General features: G+C 53.9%; 31 non-coding genes across 31 annotated transcripts; 21 read left to right on the plus strand and 10 right to left on the minus strand.

The window, feature by feature from the left end:
- The first annotated feature begins 161 nt into the window (after nt 1–161).
- Nucleotides 162–234, plus strand: trnav-aac (transfer RNA valine (anticodon AAC)). The gene has a single exon. It is a non-coding gene; the product is annotated as a tRNA-Val (tRNA).
- A 117-nt stretch (nt 235–351) lies between these two features.
- Nucleotides 352–425, plus strand: trnai-aau (transfer RNA isoleucine (anticodon AAU)). Its single transcript has one exon. It is a non-coding gene; the product is annotated as a tRNA-Ile (tRNA).
- An 81-nt stretch (nt 426–506) lies between these two features.
- Nucleotides 507–579, minus strand: trnaa-agc (transfer RNA alanine (anticodon AGC)). The gene has a single exon. It is a non-coding gene; the product is annotated as a tRNA-Ala (tRNA).
- Nucleotides 580–1,373: 794 nt separating this feature from the next.
- Nucleotides 1,374–1,446, plus strand: trnav-aac (transfer RNA valine (anticodon AAC)). Its single transcript has one exon. It is a non-coding gene; the product is annotated as a tRNA-Val (tRNA).
- Nucleotides 1,447–1,563: 117 nt separating this feature from the next.
- On the plus strand, nt 1,564–1,637 carry trnai-aau (transfer RNA isoleucine (anticodon AAU)). The gene has a single exon. It is a non-coding gene; the product is annotated as a tRNA-Ile (tRNA).
- Nucleotides 1,638–1,718: 81 nt separating this feature from the next.
- trnaa-agc (transfer RNA alanine (anticodon AGC)) lies at nt 1,719–1,791 on the minus strand. Its single transcript has one exon. It is a non-coding gene; the product is annotated as a tRNA-Ala (tRNA).
- Nucleotides 1,792–2,585: 794 nt separating this feature from the next.
- Nucleotides 2,586–2,658, plus strand: trnav-aac (transfer RNA valine (anticodon AAC)). Its single transcript has one exon. It is a non-coding gene; the product is annotated as a tRNA-Val (tRNA).
- A 117-nt stretch (nt 2,659–2,775) lies between these two features.
- trnai-aau (transfer RNA isoleucine (anticodon AAU)) lies at nt 2,776–2,849 on the plus strand. Its single transcript has one exon. It is a non-coding gene; the product is annotated as a tRNA-Ile (tRNA).
- A 1,138-nt stretch (nt 2,850–3,987) lies between these two features.
- Nucleotides 3,988–4,061, plus strand: trnai-aau (transfer RNA isoleucine (anticodon AAU)). The gene has a single exon. It is a non-coding gene; the product is annotated as a tRNA-Ile (tRNA).
- An 81-nt stretch (nt 4,062–4,142) lies between these two features.
- trnaa-agc (transfer RNA alanine (anticodon AGC)) lies at nt 4,143–4,215 on the minus strand. The gene has a single exon. It is a non-coding gene; the product is annotated as a tRNA-Ala (tRNA).
- A 794-nt stretch (nt 4,216–5,009) lies between these two features.
- Nucleotides 5,010–5,082, plus strand: trnav-aac (transfer RNA valine (anticodon AAC)). The gene has a single exon. It is a non-coding gene; the product is annotated as a tRNA-Val (tRNA).
- A 117-nt stretch (nt 5,083–5,199) lies between these two features.
- On the plus strand, nt 5,200–5,273 carry trnai-aau (transfer RNA isoleucine (anticodon AAU)). Its single transcript has one exon. It is a non-coding gene; the product is annotated as a tRNA-Ile (tRNA).
- Nucleotides 5,274–5,354: 81 nt separating this feature from the next.
- Nucleotides 5,355–5,427, minus strand: trnaa-agc (transfer RNA alanine (anticodon AGC)). The gene has a single exon. It is a non-coding gene; the product is annotated as a tRNA-Ala (tRNA).
- A 794-nt stretch (nt 5,428–6,221) lies between these two features.
- trnav-aac (transfer RNA valine (anticodon AAC)) lies at nt 6,222–6,294 on the plus strand. The gene has a single exon. It is a non-coding gene; the product is annotated as a tRNA-Val (tRNA).
- Nucleotides 6,295–6,411: 117 nt separating this feature from the next.
- On the plus strand, nt 6,412–6,485 carry trnai-aau (transfer RNA isoleucine (anticodon AAU)). Its single transcript has one exon. It is a non-coding gene; the product is annotated as a tRNA-Ile (tRNA).
- An 81-nt stretch (nt 6,486–6,566) lies between these two features.
- Nucleotides 6,567–6,639, minus strand: trnaa-agc (transfer RNA alanine (anticodon AGC)). Its single transcript has one exon. It is a non-coding gene; the product is annotated as a tRNA-Ala (tRNA).
- Nucleotides 6,640–7,433: 794 nt separating this feature from the next.
- trnav-aac (transfer RNA valine (anticodon AAC)) lies at nt 7,434–7,506 on the plus strand. The gene has a single exon. It is a non-coding gene; the product is annotated as a tRNA-Val (tRNA).
- Nucleotides 7,507–7,623: 117 nt separating this feature from the next.
- Nucleotides 7,624–7,697, plus strand: trnai-aau (transfer RNA isoleucine (anticodon AAU)). The gene has a single exon. It is a non-coding gene; the product is annotated as a tRNA-Ile (tRNA).
- Nucleotides 7,698–7,778: 81 nt separating this feature from the next.
- Nucleotides 7,779–7,851, minus strand: trnaa-agc (transfer RNA alanine (anticodon AGC)). The gene has a single exon. It is a non-coding gene; the product is annotated as a tRNA-Ala (tRNA).
- A 794-nt stretch (nt 7,852–8,645) lies between these two features.
- trnav-aac (transfer RNA valine (anticodon AAC)) lies at nt 8,646–8,718 on the plus strand. The gene has a single exon. It is a non-coding gene; the product is annotated as a tRNA-Val (tRNA).
- Nucleotides 8,719–8,835: 117 nt separating this feature from the next.
- trnai-aau (transfer RNA isoleucine (anticodon AAU)) lies at nt 8,836–8,909 on the plus strand. Its single transcript has one exon. It is a non-coding gene; the product is annotated as a tRNA-Ile (tRNA).
- An 81-nt stretch (nt 8,910–8,990) lies between these two features.
- Nucleotides 8,991–9,063, minus strand: trnaa-agc (transfer RNA alanine (anticodon AGC)). Its single transcript has one exon. It is a non-coding gene; the product is annotated as a tRNA-Ala (tRNA).
- A 984-nt stretch (nt 9,064–10,047) lies between these two features.
- On the plus strand, nt 10,048–10,121 carry trnai-aau (transfer RNA isoleucine (anticodon AAU)). Its single transcript has one exon. It is a non-coding gene; the product is annotated as a tRNA-Ile (tRNA).
- An 81-nt stretch (nt 10,122–10,202) lies between these two features.
- Nucleotides 10,203–10,275, minus strand: trnaa-agc (transfer RNA alanine (anticodon AGC)). The gene has a single exon. It is a non-coding gene; the product is annotated as a tRNA-Ala (tRNA).
- Nucleotides 10,276–11,259: 984 nt separating this feature from the next.
- Nucleotides 11,260–11,333, plus strand: trnai-aau (transfer RNA isoleucine (anticodon AAU)). The gene has a single exon. It is a non-coding gene; the product is annotated as a tRNA-Ile (tRNA).
- An 81-nt stretch (nt 11,334–11,414) lies between these two features.
- Nucleotides 11,415–11,487, minus strand: trnaa-agc (transfer RNA alanine (anticodon AGC)). The gene has a single exon. It is a non-coding gene; the product is annotated as a tRNA-Ala (tRNA).
- A 794-nt stretch (nt 11,488–12,281) lies between these two features.
- On the plus strand, nt 12,282–12,354 carry trnav-aac (transfer RNA valine (anticodon AAC)). Its single transcript has one exon. It is a non-coding gene; the product is annotated as a tRNA-Val (tRNA).
- Nucleotides 12,355–12,471: 117 nt separating this feature from the next.
- Nucleotides 12,472–12,545, plus strand: trnai-aau (transfer RNA isoleucine (anticodon AAU)). The gene has a single exon. It is a non-coding gene; the product is annotated as a tRNA-Ile (tRNA).
- An 81-nt stretch (nt 12,546–12,626) lies between these two features.
- Nucleotides 12,627–12,699, minus strand: trnaa-agc (transfer RNA alanine (anticodon AGC)). Its single transcript has one exon. It is a non-coding gene; the product is annotated as a tRNA-Ala (tRNA).
- Nucleotides 12,700–13,493: 794 nt separating this feature from the next.
- On the plus strand, nt 13,494–13,566 carry trnav-aac (transfer RNA valine (anticodon AAC)). Its single transcript has one exon. It is a non-coding gene; the product is annotated as a tRNA-Val (tRNA).
- Nucleotides 13,567–13,683: 117 nt separating this feature from the next.
- Nucleotides 13,684–13,757, plus strand: trnai-aau (transfer RNA isoleucine (anticodon AAU)). Its single transcript has one exon. It is a non-coding gene; the product is annotated as a tRNA-Ile (tRNA).
- The last annotated feature ends 81 nt before the right edge of the window (nt 13,758–13,838 follow it).

Here is a 13,838-nt window from a genome sequence, read left to right on the forward strand (position 1 = left end):
TTCGGTACGGCCAAGTCTCCAAGACGCAGGGTCCTGGCTCACGGTAAAGTGCAGGTGTATTTCACCATGTAAAGAATTGATCAGTACGTCAGTCCAAAGTCAAGCTGTACTGGTCCCATGTGGCCTGTGGAATCTCAAGGTGGCCTCGAGGAGTGTAGCTGGTTTCTGTAGTGTAGTGGTTATCACGTTCGCCTAACACGCGAAAGGTCCCCGGTTCGAAACCGGGCAGAAACACGAGAGCTCCTCTTCTGTTTTTCACGGCCCGAGAGAAACATTTTTCTTGCATGTACATCGATCGTCGTCACTGGGAGCTCCTTTGTCGTTCCTGCTTGACGGGCGCTCAGTCACCGAGGCCGGTTAGCTCAGTTGGTTAGAGCGTGGTGCTAATAACGCCAAGGTCGCGGGTTCGATCCCCGTACGGGCCAAAACAGCTTTTTCACGTTAACCCAGCAAGCGCCGTGGCCTCTGTCAGTCTCTTTGCGTGGACCTTGGATAAAAGCTCTTGCTGGAGAATGCGGGCATCGATCCCGCTACCTCTCGCATGCTAAGCGAGCGCTCTACCATTTGAGCTAATTCCCCTTTTCCTTTGCTGCGCTCGTATCATTTGATGCCAAAGACATACCCGTCTCCAAAGCCCAGGGACTTCTTGGCTCACATGGTACAGGGCTAACGACACAGAGCATGGTCGGCGTACGCGCCAGCTGGCACGCGCAAGCGCAAGGCCTTGGACGATGGATAGCTCATCCGGACGAGGCGCAGCTGAATGCTTTAAAGGTCCATGGCTCAATCAAGATGCCTTAAAGTGCGGTCATAGGCAACGTCTCTGTGCCCTTCAGGGCTGCTTAAGTTGAAGTGATCTTACTGAGTGCGCTGTTCCATGTTGGGACCAGGAGGGGCGATGTAGCTCACCACCCTCTGAACTTCAGTTGCTACCACAGACAAGCCCATGCACAGCTTAGACTCAAGCTAAAAGTCCAGCAGCGTATGACACAGGCCATCAAGCCATTTTCATTAGTTTCGTGGAGAGCAGATCTGCCTTTCACGTGGGAAGTCGGTCTCCTCTGCCCTAACGAGGGGGGAGCTTCTGGACAAAGTCCATGCGGTCGGATTGGAAAACTGCCCTGCGATTGTGACTGCTGTCGGAGTAATGTGTTCAGCGCCTCGCTGGAAAATCAAAGAAAGGGCCACTGCGCCACGGGCAAAGTGGCTGATTTCGGTACGGCCAAGTCTCCAAGACGCAGGGTCCTGGCTCACGGTAAAGTGCAGGTGTATTTCACCATGTAAAGAATTGATCAGTACGTCAGTCCAAAGTCAAGCTGTACTGGTCCCATGTGGCCTGTGGAATCTCAAGGTGGCCTCGAGGAGTGTAGCTGGTTTCTGTAGTGTAGTGGTTATCACGTTCGCCTAACACGCGAAAGGTCCCCGGTTCGAAACCGGGCAGAAACACGAGAGCTCCTCTTCTGTTTTTCACGGCCCGAGAGAAACATTTTTCTTGCATGTACATCGATCGTCGTCACTGGGAGCTCCTTTGTCGTTCCTGCTTGACGGGCGCTCGCTCCCCGAGGCCGGTTAGCTCAGTTGGTTAGAGCGTGGTGCTAATAACGCCAAGGTCGCGGGTTCGATCCCCGTACGGGCCAAAACAGCTTTTTCACGTTAACCCAGCAAGCGCCGTGGCCTCTGTCAGTCTCTTTGCGTGGACCTTGGATAAAAGCTCTTGCTGGAGAATGCGGGCATCGATCCCGCTACCTCTCGCATGCTAAGCGAGCGCTCTACCATTTGAGCTAATTCCCCTTTTCCTTTGCTGCGCTCGTATCATTTGATGCCAAAGACATACCCGTCTCCAAAGCCCAGGGACTTCTTGGCTCACATGGTACAGGGCTAACGACACAGAGCATGGTCGGCGTACGCGCCAGCTGGCACGCGCAAGCGCAAGGCCTTGGACGATGGATAGCTCATCCGGACGAGGCGCAGCTGAATGCTTTAAAGGTCCATGGCTCAATCAAGATGCCTTAAAGTGCGGTCATAGGCAACGTCTCTGTGCCCTTCAGGGCTGCTTAAGTTGAAGTGATCTTACTGAGTGCGCTGTTCCATGTTGGGACCAGGAGGGGCGATGTAGCTCACCACCCTCTGAACTTCAGTTGCTACCACAGACAAGCCCATGCACAGCTTAGACTCAAGCTAAAAGTCCAGCAGCGTATGACACAGGCCATCAAGCCATTTTCATTAGTTTCGTGGAGAGCAGATCTGCCTTTCACGTGGGAAGTCGGTCTCCTCTGCCCTAACGAGGGGGGAGCTTCTGGACAAAGTCCATGCGGTCGGATTGGAAAACTGCCCTGCGATTGTGACTGCTGTCGGAGTAATGTGTTCAGCGCCTCGCTGGAAAATCAAAGAAAGGGCCACTGCGCCACGGGCAAAGTGGCTGATTTCGGTACGGCCAAGTCTCCAAGACGCAGGGTCCTGGCTCACGGTAAAGTGCAGGTGTATTTCACCATGTAAAGAATTGATCAGTACGTCAGTCCAAAGTCAAGCTGTACTGGTCCCATGTGGCCTGTGGAATCTCAAGGTGGCCTCGAGGAGTGTAGCTGGTTTCTGTAGTGTAGTGGTTATCACGTTCGCCTAACACGCGAAAGGTCCCCGGTTCGAAACCGGGCAGAAACACGAGAGCTCCTCTTCTGTTTTTCACGGCCCGAGAGAAACATTTTTCTTGCATGTACATCGATCGTCGTCACTGGGAGCTCCTTTGTCGTTCCTGCTTGACGGGCGCTCGGTCACCGAGGCCGGTTAGCTCAGTTGGTTAGAGCGTGGTGCTAATAACGCCAAGGTCGCGGGTTCGATCCCCGTACGGGCCAAAACAGCTTTTTCACGTTAACCCAGCAAGCGCCGTGGCCTCTGTCAGTCTCTTTGCGTGGACCTTGGATAAAAGCTCTTGCTGGAGAATGTGGGCATCGATCCCGCTACCTCTCGCATGCTGAGCGAGCGCTCTACCATTTGAGCTAATTCCCCTTTTCCTTTGCTGCGCTCGTATCATTTGATGCCAAAGACATACCCGTCTCCAAAGCCCAGGGACTTCTTGGCTCACATGGTACAGGGCTAACGACACAGAGCATGGTCGGCGTACGCGCCAGCTGGCAAGCGCAAGCGCAAGGCCTTGGACGATGGATAGCTCATCCGGACGAGGCGCAGCTGAATGCTTTAAAGGTCCATGGCTCAATCAAGATGCCTTAAAGTGCGGTCATAGGCAACGTCTCTGTGCCCTTCAGGGCTGCTTAAGTTGAAGTGATCTTACTGAGTGCGCTGTTCCATGTTGGGACCAGGAGGGGCGATGTAGCTCACCACCCTCTGAACTTCAGTTGCTACCACAGACAAGCCCATGCACAGCTTAGACTCAAGCTAAAAGTCCAGCAGCGTATGACACAGGCCATCAAGCCATTTTCATTAGTTTCGTGGAGAGCAGATCTGCCTTTCACGTGGGAAGTCGGTCTCCTCTGCCCTAACGAGGGGGGAGCTTCTGGACAAAGTCCATGCGGTCGGATTGGAAAACTGCCCTGCGATTGTGACTGCTGTCGGAGTAATGTGTTCAGCGCCTCGCTGGAAAATCAAAGAAAGGGCCACTGCGCCACGGGCAAAGTGGCTGATTTCGGTACGGCCAAGTCTCCAAGACGCAGGGTCCTGGCTCACGGTAAAGTGCAGGTGTATTTCACCATGTAAAGAATTGATCAGTACGTCAGTCCAAAGTCAAGCTGTACTGGTCCCATGTGGCCTGTGGAATCTCAAGGTGGCCTCGAGGAGTGTAGCTGGTTTCTGTAGTGTAGTGGTTATCACGTTCGTCTAACACGCGAAAGGTCCCCGGTTCGAAACCGGGCAGAAACACGAGAGCTCCTCTTCTGTTTTTCACGGCCCGAGAGAAACATTTTTCTTGCATGTACATCGATCGTCGTCACTGGGAGCTCCTTTGTCGTTCCTGCTTGACGGGCGCTCGGTCACCGAGGCCGGTTAGCTCAGTTGGTTAGAGCGTGGTGCTAATAACGCCAAGGTCGCGGGTTCGATCCCCGTACGGGCCAAAACAGCTTTTTCACGTTAACCCAGCAAGCGCCGTGGCCTCTGTCAGTCTCTTTGCGTGGACCTTGGATAAAAGCTCTTGCTGGAGAATGCGGGCATCGATCCCGCTACCTCTCGCATGCTAAGCGAGCGCTCTACCATTTGAGCTAATTCCCCTTTTCCTTTGCTGCGCTCGTATCATTTGATGCCAAAGACATACCCGTCTCCAAAGCCCAGGGACTTCTTGGCTCACATGGTACAGGGCTAACGACACAGAGCATGGTCGGCGTACGCGCCAGCTGGCACGCGCAAGCGCAAGGCCTTGGACGATGGATAGCTCATCCGGACGAGGCGCAGCTGAATGCTTTAAAGGTCCATGGCTCAATCAAGATGCCTTAAAGTGCGGTCATAGGCAACGTCTCTGTGCCCTTCAGGGCTGCTTAAGTTGAAGTGATCTTACTGAGTGCGCTGTTCCATGTTGGGACCAGGAGGGGCGATGTAGCTCACCACCCTCTGAACTTCAGTTGCTACCACAGACAAGCCCATGCACAGCTTAGACTCAAGCTAAAAGTCCAGCAGCGTATGACACAGGCCATCAAGCCATTTTCATTAGTTTCGTGGAGAGCAGATCTGCCTTTCACGTGGGAAGTCGGTCTCCTCTGCCCTAACGAGGGGGGAGCTTCTGGACAAAGTCCATGCGGTCGGATTGGAAAACTGCCCTGCGATTGTGACTGCTGTCGGAGTAATGTGTTCAGCGCCTCGCTGGAAAATCAAAGAAAGGGCCACTGCGCCACGGGCAAAGTGGCTGATTTCGGTACGGCCAAGTCTCCAAGACGCAGGGTCCTGGCTCACGGTAAAGTGCAGGTGTATTTCACCATGTAAAGAATTGATCAGTACGTCAGTCCAAAGTCAAGCTGTACTGGTCCCATGTGGCCTGTGGAATCTCAAGGTGGCCTCGAGGAGTGTAGCTGGTTTCTGTAGTGTAGTGGTTATCACGTTCGCCTAACACGCGAAAGGTCCCCGGTTCGAAACCGGGCAGAAACACGAGAGCTCCTCTTCTGTTTTTCACGGCCCGAGAGAAACATTTTTCTTGCATGTACATCGATCGTCGTCACTGGGAGCTCCTTTGTCGTTCCTGCTTGACGGGCGCTCGGTCCCCGGGGCCGGTTAGCTCAGTTGGTTAGAGCGTGGTGCTAATAACGCCAAGGTCGCGGGTTCGATCCCCGTACGGGCCAAAACAGCTTTTTCACGTTAACCCAGCAAGCGCCGTGGCCTCTGTCAGTCTCTTTGCGTGGACCTTGGATAAAAGCTCTTGCTGGAGAATGCGGGCATCGATCCCGCTACCTCTCGCATGCTAAGCGAGCGCTCTACCATTTGAGCTAATTCCCCTTTTCCTTTGCTGCGCTCGTATCATTTGATGCCAAAGACATACCCGTCTCCAAAGCCCAGGGACTTCTTGGCTCACATGGTACAGGGCTAACGACACAGAGCATGGTCGGCGTACGCGCCAGCTGGCACGCGCAAGCGCAAGGCCTTGGACGATGGATAGCTCATCCGGACGAGGCGCAGCTGAATGCTTTAAAGGTCCATGGCTCAATCAAGATGCCTTAAAGTGCGGTCATAGGCAACGTCTCTGTGCCCTTCAGGGCTGCTTAAGTTGAAGTGATCTTACTGAGTGCGCTGTTCCATGTTGGGACCAGGAGGGGCGATGTAGCTCACCACCCTCTGAACTTCAGTTGCTACCACAGACAAGCCCATGCACAGCTTAGACTCAAGCTAAAAGTCCAGCAGCGTATGACACAGGCCATCAAGCCATTTTCATTAGTTTCGTGGAGAGCAGATCTGCCTTTCACGTGGGAAGTCGGTCTCCTCTGCCCTAACGAGGGGGGAGCTTCTGGACAAAGTCCATGCGGTCGGATTGGAAAACTGCCCTGCGATTGTGACTGCTGTCGGAGTAATGTGTTCAGCGCCTCGCTGGAAAATCAAAGAAAGGGCCACTGCGCCACGGGCAAAGTGGCTGATTTCGGTACGGCCAAGTCTCCAAGACGCAGGGTCCTGGCTCACGGTAAAGTGCAGGTGTATTTCACCATGTAAAGAATTGATCAGTACGTCAGTCCAAAGTCAAGCTGTACTGGTCCCATGTGGCCTGTGGAATCTCAAGGTGGCCTCGAGGAGTGTAGCTGGTTTCTGTAGTGTAGTGGTTATCACGTTCGCCTAACACGCGAAAGGTCCCCGGTTCGAAACCGGGCAGAAACACGAGAGCTCCTCTTCTGTTTTTCACGGCCCGAGAGAAACATTTTTCTTGCATGTACATCGATCGTCGTCACTGGGAGCTCCTTTGTCGTTCCTGCTTGACGGGCGCTCGGTCCCCGAGGCCGGTTAGCTCAGTTGGTTAGAGCGTGGTGCTAATAACGCCAAGGTCGCGGGTTCGATCCCCGTACGGGCCAAAACAGCTTTTTCACGTTAACCCAGCAAGCGCCGTGGCCTCTGTCAGTCTCTTTGCGTGGACCTTGAATAAAAGCTCTTGCTGGAGAATGCGGGCATCGATCCCGCTACCTCTCGCATGCTAAGCGAGCGCTCTACCATTTGAGCTAATTCCCCTTTTCCTTTGCTGCGCTCGTATCAATTGATGCCAAAGACATACCCGTCTCCAAAGCCCAGGGACTTCTTGGCTCACATGGTACAGGGCTAACGACACAGAGCATGGTCGGCGTACGCGCCAGCTGGCACGCGCAAGCGCAAGGCCTTGGACGATGGATAGCTCATCCGGACGAGGCGCAGCTGAATGCTTTAAAGGTCCATGGCTCAATCAAGATGCCTTAAAGTGCGGTCATAGGCAACGTCTCTGTGCCCTTCAGGGCTGCTTAAGTTGAAGTGATCTTACTGAGTGCGCTGTTCCATGTTGGGACCAGGAGGGGCGATGTAGCTCACCACCCTCTGAACTTCAGTTGCTACCACAGACAAGCCCATGCACAGCTTAGACTCAAGCTAAAAGTCCAGCAGCGTATGACACAGGCCATCAAGCCATTTTCATTAGTTTCGTGGAGAGCAGATCTGCCTTTCACGTGGGAAGTCGGTCTCCTCTGCCCTAACGAGGGGGGAGCTTCTGGACAAAGTCCATGCGGTCGGATTGGAAAACTGCCCTGCGATTGTGACTGCTGTCGGAGTAATGTGTTCAGCGCCTCGCTGGAAAATCAAAGAAAGGGCCACTGCGCCACGGGCAAAGTGGCTGATTTCGGTACGGCCAAGTCTCCAAGACGCAGGGTCCTGGCTCACGGTAAAGTGCAGGTGTATTTCACCATGTAAAGAATTGATCAGTACGTCAGTCCAAAGTCAAGCTGTACTGGTCCCATGTGGCCTGTGGAATCTCAAGGTGGCCTCGAGGAGTGTAGCTGGTTTCTGTAGTGTAGTGGTTATCACGTTCGCCTAACACGCGAAAGGTCCCCGGTTCGAAACCGGGCAGAAACACGAGAGCTCCTCTTCTGTTTTTCACGGCCCGAGAGAAACATTTTTCTTGCATGTACATCGATCGTCGTCACTGGGAGCTCCTTTGTCGTTCCTGCTTGACGGGCGCTCGGTCCCCGAGGCCGGTTAGCTCAGTTGGTTAGAGCGTGGTGCTAATAACGCCAAGGTCGCGGGTTCGATCCCCGTACGGGCCAAAACAGCTTTTTCACGTTAACCCAGCAAGCGCCGTGGCCTCTGTCAGTCTCTTTGCGTGGACCTTGGATAAAAGCTCTTGCTGGAGAATGCGGGCATCGATCCCGCTACCTCTCGCATGCTAAGCGAGCGCTCTACCATTTGAGCTAATTCCCCTTTTCCTTTGCTGCGCTCGTATCATTTGATGCCAAAGACATACCCGTCTCCAAAGCCCAGGGACTTCTTGGCTCACATGGTACAGGGCTAACGACACAGAGCATGGTCGGCGTACGCGCCAGCTGGCACGCGCAAGCGCAAGGCCTTGGACGATGGATAGCTCATCCGGACGAGGCGCAGCTGAATGCTTTAAAGGTCCATGGCTCAATCAAGATGCCTTAAAGTGCGGTCATAGGCAACGTCTCTGTGCCCTTCAGGGCTGCTTAAGTTGAAGTGATCTTACTGAGTGCGCTGTTCCATGTTGGGACCAGGAGGGGCGATGTAGCTCACCACCCTCTGAACTTCAGTTGCTACCACAGACAAGCCCATGCACAGCTTAGACTCAAGCTAAAAGTCCAGCAGCGTATGACACAGGCCATCAAGCCATTTTCATTAGTTTCGTGGAGAGCAGATCTGCCTTTCACGTGGGAAGTCGGTCTCCTCTGCCCTAACGAGGGGGGAGCTTCTGGACAAAGTCCATGCGGTTGGATTGGAAAACTGCCCTGCGATTGTGACTGCTGTCGGAGTAATGTGTTCAGCGCCTCGCTGGAAAATCAAAGAAAGGGCCACTGCGCCACGGGCAAAGTGGCTGATTTCGGTACGGCCAAGTCTCCAAGACGCAGGGTCCTGGCTCACGGTAAAGTGCAGGTGTATTTCACCATGTAAAGAATTGATCAGTACGTCAGTCCAAAGTCAAGCTGTACTGGTCCCATGTGGCCTGTGGAATCTCAAGGTGGCCTCGAGGAGTGTAGCTGGTTTCTGTAGTGTAGTGGTTATCACGTTCGCCTAACACGCGAAAGGTCCCCGGTTCGAAACCGGGCAGAAACACGAGAGCTCCTCTTCTGTTTTTCACGGCCCGAGAGAAACATTTTTCTTGCATGTACATCGATCGTCGTCACTGGGAGCTCCTTTGTCGTTCCTGCTTGACGGGCGCTCGCTCCCCGAGGCCGGTTAGCTCAGTTGGTTAGAGCGTGGTGCTAATAACGCCAAGGTCGCGGGTTCGATCCCCGTACGGGCCAAAACAGCTTTTTCACGTTAACCCAGCAAGCGCCGTGGCCTCTGTCAGTCTCTTTGCGTGGACCTTGGATAAAAGCTCTTGCTGGAGAATGCGGGCATCGATCCCGCTACCTCTCGCATGCTAAGCGAGCGCTCTACCATTTGAGCTAATTCCCCTTTTCCTTTGCTGCGCTCGTATCATTTGATGCCAAAGACATACCCGTCTCCAAAGCCCAGGGACTTCTTGGCTCACATGGTACAGGGCTAACGACACAGAGCATGGTCGGCGTACGCGCCAGCTGGCACGCGCAAGCGCAAGGCCTTGGACGATGGATAGCTCATCCGGACGAGGCGCAGCTGAATGCTTTAAAGGTCCATGGCTCAATCAAGATGCCTTAAAGTGCGGTCATAGGCAACGTCTCTGTGCCCTTCAGGGCTGCTTAAGTTGAAGTGATCTTACTGAGTGCGCTGTTCCATGTTGGGACCAGGAGGGGCGATGTAGCTCACCACCCTCTGAACTTCAGTTGCTACCACAGACAAGCCCATGCACAGCTTAGACTCAAGCTAAAAGTCCAGCAGCGTATGACACAGGCCATCAAGCCATTTTCATTAGTTTCGTGGAGAGCAGATCTGCCTTTCACGTGGGAAGTCGGTCTCCTCTGCCCTAACGAGGGGGGAGCTTCTGGACAAAGTCCATGCGGTCGGATTGGAAAACTGCCCTGCGATTGTGACTGCTGTCGGAGTAATGTGTTCAGCGCCTCGCTGGAAAATCAAAGAAAGGGCCACTGCGCCACGGGCAAAGTGGCTGATTTCGGTACGGCCAAGTCTCCAAGACGCAGGGTCCTGGCTCACGGTAAAGTGCAGGTGTATTTCACCATGTAAAGAATTGATCAGTACGTCAGTCCAAAGTCAAGCTGTACTGGTCCCATGTGGCCTGTGGAATCTCAAGGTGGCCTCGAGGAGTGTAGCTGGTTTCTGTAGTGTAGTGGTTATCACGTTCGCCTAACACGCGAAAGGTCCCCGGTTCGAAATCGGGCAGAAACACGAGAGCTCCTCTTCTGTTTTTCACGGCCCGAGAGAAACATTTTTCTTGCATGTACATCGATCGTCGTCACTGGGAGCTCCTTTGTCGTTCCTGCTTGACGGGCGCTCGGTCCCCGGGGCCGGTTAGCTCAGTTGGTTAGAGCGTGGTGCTAATAACGCCAAGGTCGCGGGTTCGATCCCCGTACGGGCCAAAACAGCTTTTTCACGTTAACCCAGCAAGCGCCGTGGCCTCTGTCAGTCTCTTTGCGTGGACCTTGGATAAAAGCTCTTGCTGGAGAATGCGGGCATCGATCCCGCTACCTCTCGCATGCTAAGCGAGCGCTCTACCATTTGAGCTAATTCCCCTTTTCCTTTGCTGCGCTCGTATCATTTGATGCCAAAGACATACCCGTCTCCAAAGCCCAGGGACTTCTTGGCTCACATGGTACAGGGCTAACGACACAGAGCATGGTCGGCGTACGCGCCAGCTGGCACGCGCAAGCGCAAGGCCTTGGACGATGGATAGCTCATCCGGACGAGGCGCAGCTGAATGCTTTAAAGGTCCATGGCTCAATCAAGATGCCTTAAAGTGCGGTCATAGGCAACGTCTCTGTGCCCTTCAGGGCTGCTTAAGTTGAAGTGATCTTACTGAGTGCGCTGTTCCATGTTGGGACCAGGAGGGGCGATGTAGCTCACCACCCTCTGAACTTCAGTTGCTACCACAGACAAGCCCATGCACAGCTTAGACTCAAGCTAAAAGTCCAGCAGCGTATGACACAGGCCATCAAGCCATTTTCATTAGTTTCGTGGAGAGCAGATCTGCCTTTCACGTGGGAAGTCGGTCTCCTCTGCCCTAACGAGGGGGGAGCTTCTGGACAAAGTCCATGCGGTCGGATTGGAAAACTGCCCTGCGATTGTGACTGCTGTCGGAGTAATGTGTTCAGCGCCTCGCTGGAAAATCAAAGAAAGGGCCACTGCGCCACGGGCAAAGTGGCTGATTTCGGTACGGCCAAGTCTCCAAGACGCAGGGTCCTGGCTCACGGTAAAGTGCAGGTGTATTTCACCATGTAAAGAATTGATCAGTACGTCAGTCCAAAGTCAAGCTGTACTGGTCCCATGTGGCCTGTGGAATCTCAAGGTGGCCTCGAGGAGTGTAGCTGGTTTCTGTAGTGTAGTGGTTATCACGTTCGCCTAACACGCGACAGGTCCCCGGTTCGAAACCGGGCAGAAACACGAGAGCTCCTCTTCTGTTTTTCACGGCCCGAGAGAAACATTTTTCTTGCATGTACATCGATCGTCGTCACTGGGAGCTCCTTTGTCGTTCCTGCTTGACGGGCGCTCGCTCCCCGGGGCCGGTTAGCTCAGTTGGTTAGAGCGTGGTGCTAATAACGCCAAGGTCGCGGGTTCGATCCCCGTACGGGCCAAAACAGCTTTTTCACGTTAACCCAGCAAGCGCCGTGGCCTCTGTCAGTCTCTTTGCGTGGACCTTGGATAAAAGCTCTTGCTGGAGAATGCGGGCATCGATCCCGCTACCTCTCGCATGCTAAGCGAGCGCTCTACCATTTGAGCTAATTCCCCTTTTCCTTTGCTGCGCTCGTATCATTTGATGCCAAAGACATACCCGTCTCCAAAGCCCAGGGACTTCTTGGCTCACATGGTACAGGGCTAACGACACAGAGCATGGTCGGCGTACGCGCCAGCTGGCACGCGCAAGCGCAAGGCCTTGGACGATGGATAGCTCATCCGGACGAGGCGCAGCTGAATGCTTTAAAGGTCCATGGCTCAATCAAGATGCCTTAAAGTGCGGTCATAGGCAACGTCTCTGTGCCCTTCAGGGCTGCTTAAGTTGAAGTGATCTTACTGAGTGCGCTGTTCCATGTTGGGACCAGGAGGGGCGATGTAGCTCACCACCCTCTGAACTTCAGTTGCTACCACAGACAAGCCCATGCACAGCTTAGACTCAAGCTAAAAGTCCAGCAGCGTATGACACAGGCCATCAAGCCATTTTCATTAGTTTCGTGGAGAGCAGATCTGCCTTTCACGTGGGAAGTCGGTCTCCTCTGCCCTAACGAGGGGGGAGCTTCTGGACAAAGTCCATGCGGTCGGATTGGAAAACTGCCCTGCGATTGTGACTGCTGTCGGAGTAATGTGTTCAGCGCCTCGCTGGAAAATCAAAGAAAGGGCCACTGCGCCACGGGCAAAGTGGCTGATTTCGGTACGGCCAAGTCTCCAAGACGCAGGGTCCTGGCTCACGGTAAAGTGCAGGTGTATTTCACCATGTAAAGAATTGATCAGTACGTCAGTCCAAAGTCAAGCTGTACTGGTCCCATGTGGCCTGTGGAATCTCAAGGTGGCCTCGAGGAGTGTAGCTGGTTTCTGTAGTGTAGTGGTTATCACGTTCGCCTAACACGCGAAAGGTCCCCGGTTCGAAACCGGGCAGAAACACGAGAGCTCCTCTTCTGTTTTTCACGGCCCGAGAGAAACATTTTTCTTGCATGTACATCGATCGTCGTCACTGGGAGCTCCTTTGTCGTTCCTGCTTGACGGGCGCTCGGTCCCTGAGGCCGGTTAGCTCAGTTGGTTAGAGCGTGGTGCTAATAACGCCAAGGTCGCGGGTTCGATCCCCGTACGGGCCAAAACAGCTTTTTCACGTTAACCCAGCAAGCGCCGTGGCCTCTGTCAGTCTCTTTGCGTGGACCTTGGATAAAAGCTCTTGCTGGAGAATGCGGGCATCGATCCCGCTACCTCTCGCATGCTAAGCGAGCGCTCTACCATTTGAGCTAATTCCCCTTTTCCTTTGCTGCGCTCGTATCATTTGATGCCAAAGACATACCCGTCTCCAAAGCCCAGGGACTTCTTGGCTCACATGGTACAGGGCTAACGACACAGAGCATGGTCGGCGTACGCGCCAGCTGGCACGCGCAAGCGCAAGGCCTTGGACGATGGATAGCTCATCCGGACGAGGCGCAGCTGAATGCTTTAAAGGTCCATGGCTCAATCAAGATGCCTTAAAGTGCGGTCATAGGCAACGTCTCTGTGCCCTTCAGGGCTGCTTAAGTTGAAGTGATCTTACTGAGTGCGCTGTTCCATGTTGGGACCAGGAGGGGCGATGTAGCTCACCACCCTCTGAACTTCAGTTGCTACCACAGACAAGCCCATGCACAGCTTAGACTCAAGCTAAAAGTCCAGCAGCGTATGACACAGGCCATCAAGCCATTTTCATTAGTTTCGTGGAGAGCAGATCTGCCTTTCACGTGGGAAGTCGGTCTCCTCTGCCCTAACGAGGGGGGAGCTTCTGGACAAAGTCCATGCGGTCGGATTGGAAAACTGCCCTGCGATTGTGACTGCTGTCGGAGTAATGTGTTCAGCGCCTCGCTGGAAAATCAAAGAAAGGGCCACTGCGCCACGGGCAAAGTGGCTGATTTCGGTACGGCCAAGTCTCCAAGACGCAGGGTCCTGGCTCACGGTAAAGTGCAGGTGTATTTCACCATGTAAAGAATTGATCAGTACGTCAGTCCAAAGTCAAGCTGTACTGGTCCCATGTGGCCTGTGGAATCTCAAGGTGGCCTCGAGGAGTGTAGCTGGTTTCTGTAGTGTAGTGGTTATCACGTTCGCCTAACACGCGAAAGGTCCCCGGTTCGAAACCGGGCAGAAACACGAGAGCTCCTCTTCTGTTTTTCACGGCCCGAGAGAAACATTTTTCTTGCATGTACATCGATCGTCGTCACTGGGAGCTCCTTTGTCGTTCCTGCTTGACGGGCGCTCGGTCCCCGGGGCCGGTTAGCTCAGTTGGTTAGAGCGTGGTGCTAATAACGCCAAGGTCGCGGGTTCGATCCCCGTACGGGCCAAAACAGCTTTTTCACGTTAACCCAGCAAGCGCCGTGGCCTCTGTCAGTCTCTTTGCGTGGACCTTGGATAAAAGCTCTTGC

Source organism: Hoplias malabaricus, chromosome 15 (assembly GCF_029633855.1).
Source record: "Hoplias malabaricus isolate fHopMal1 chromosome 15, fHopMal1.hap1, whole genome shotgun sequence".
NCBI lineage: Eukaryota > Metazoa > Chordata > Actinopteri > Characiformes > Erythrinidae > Hoplias > Hoplias malabaricus.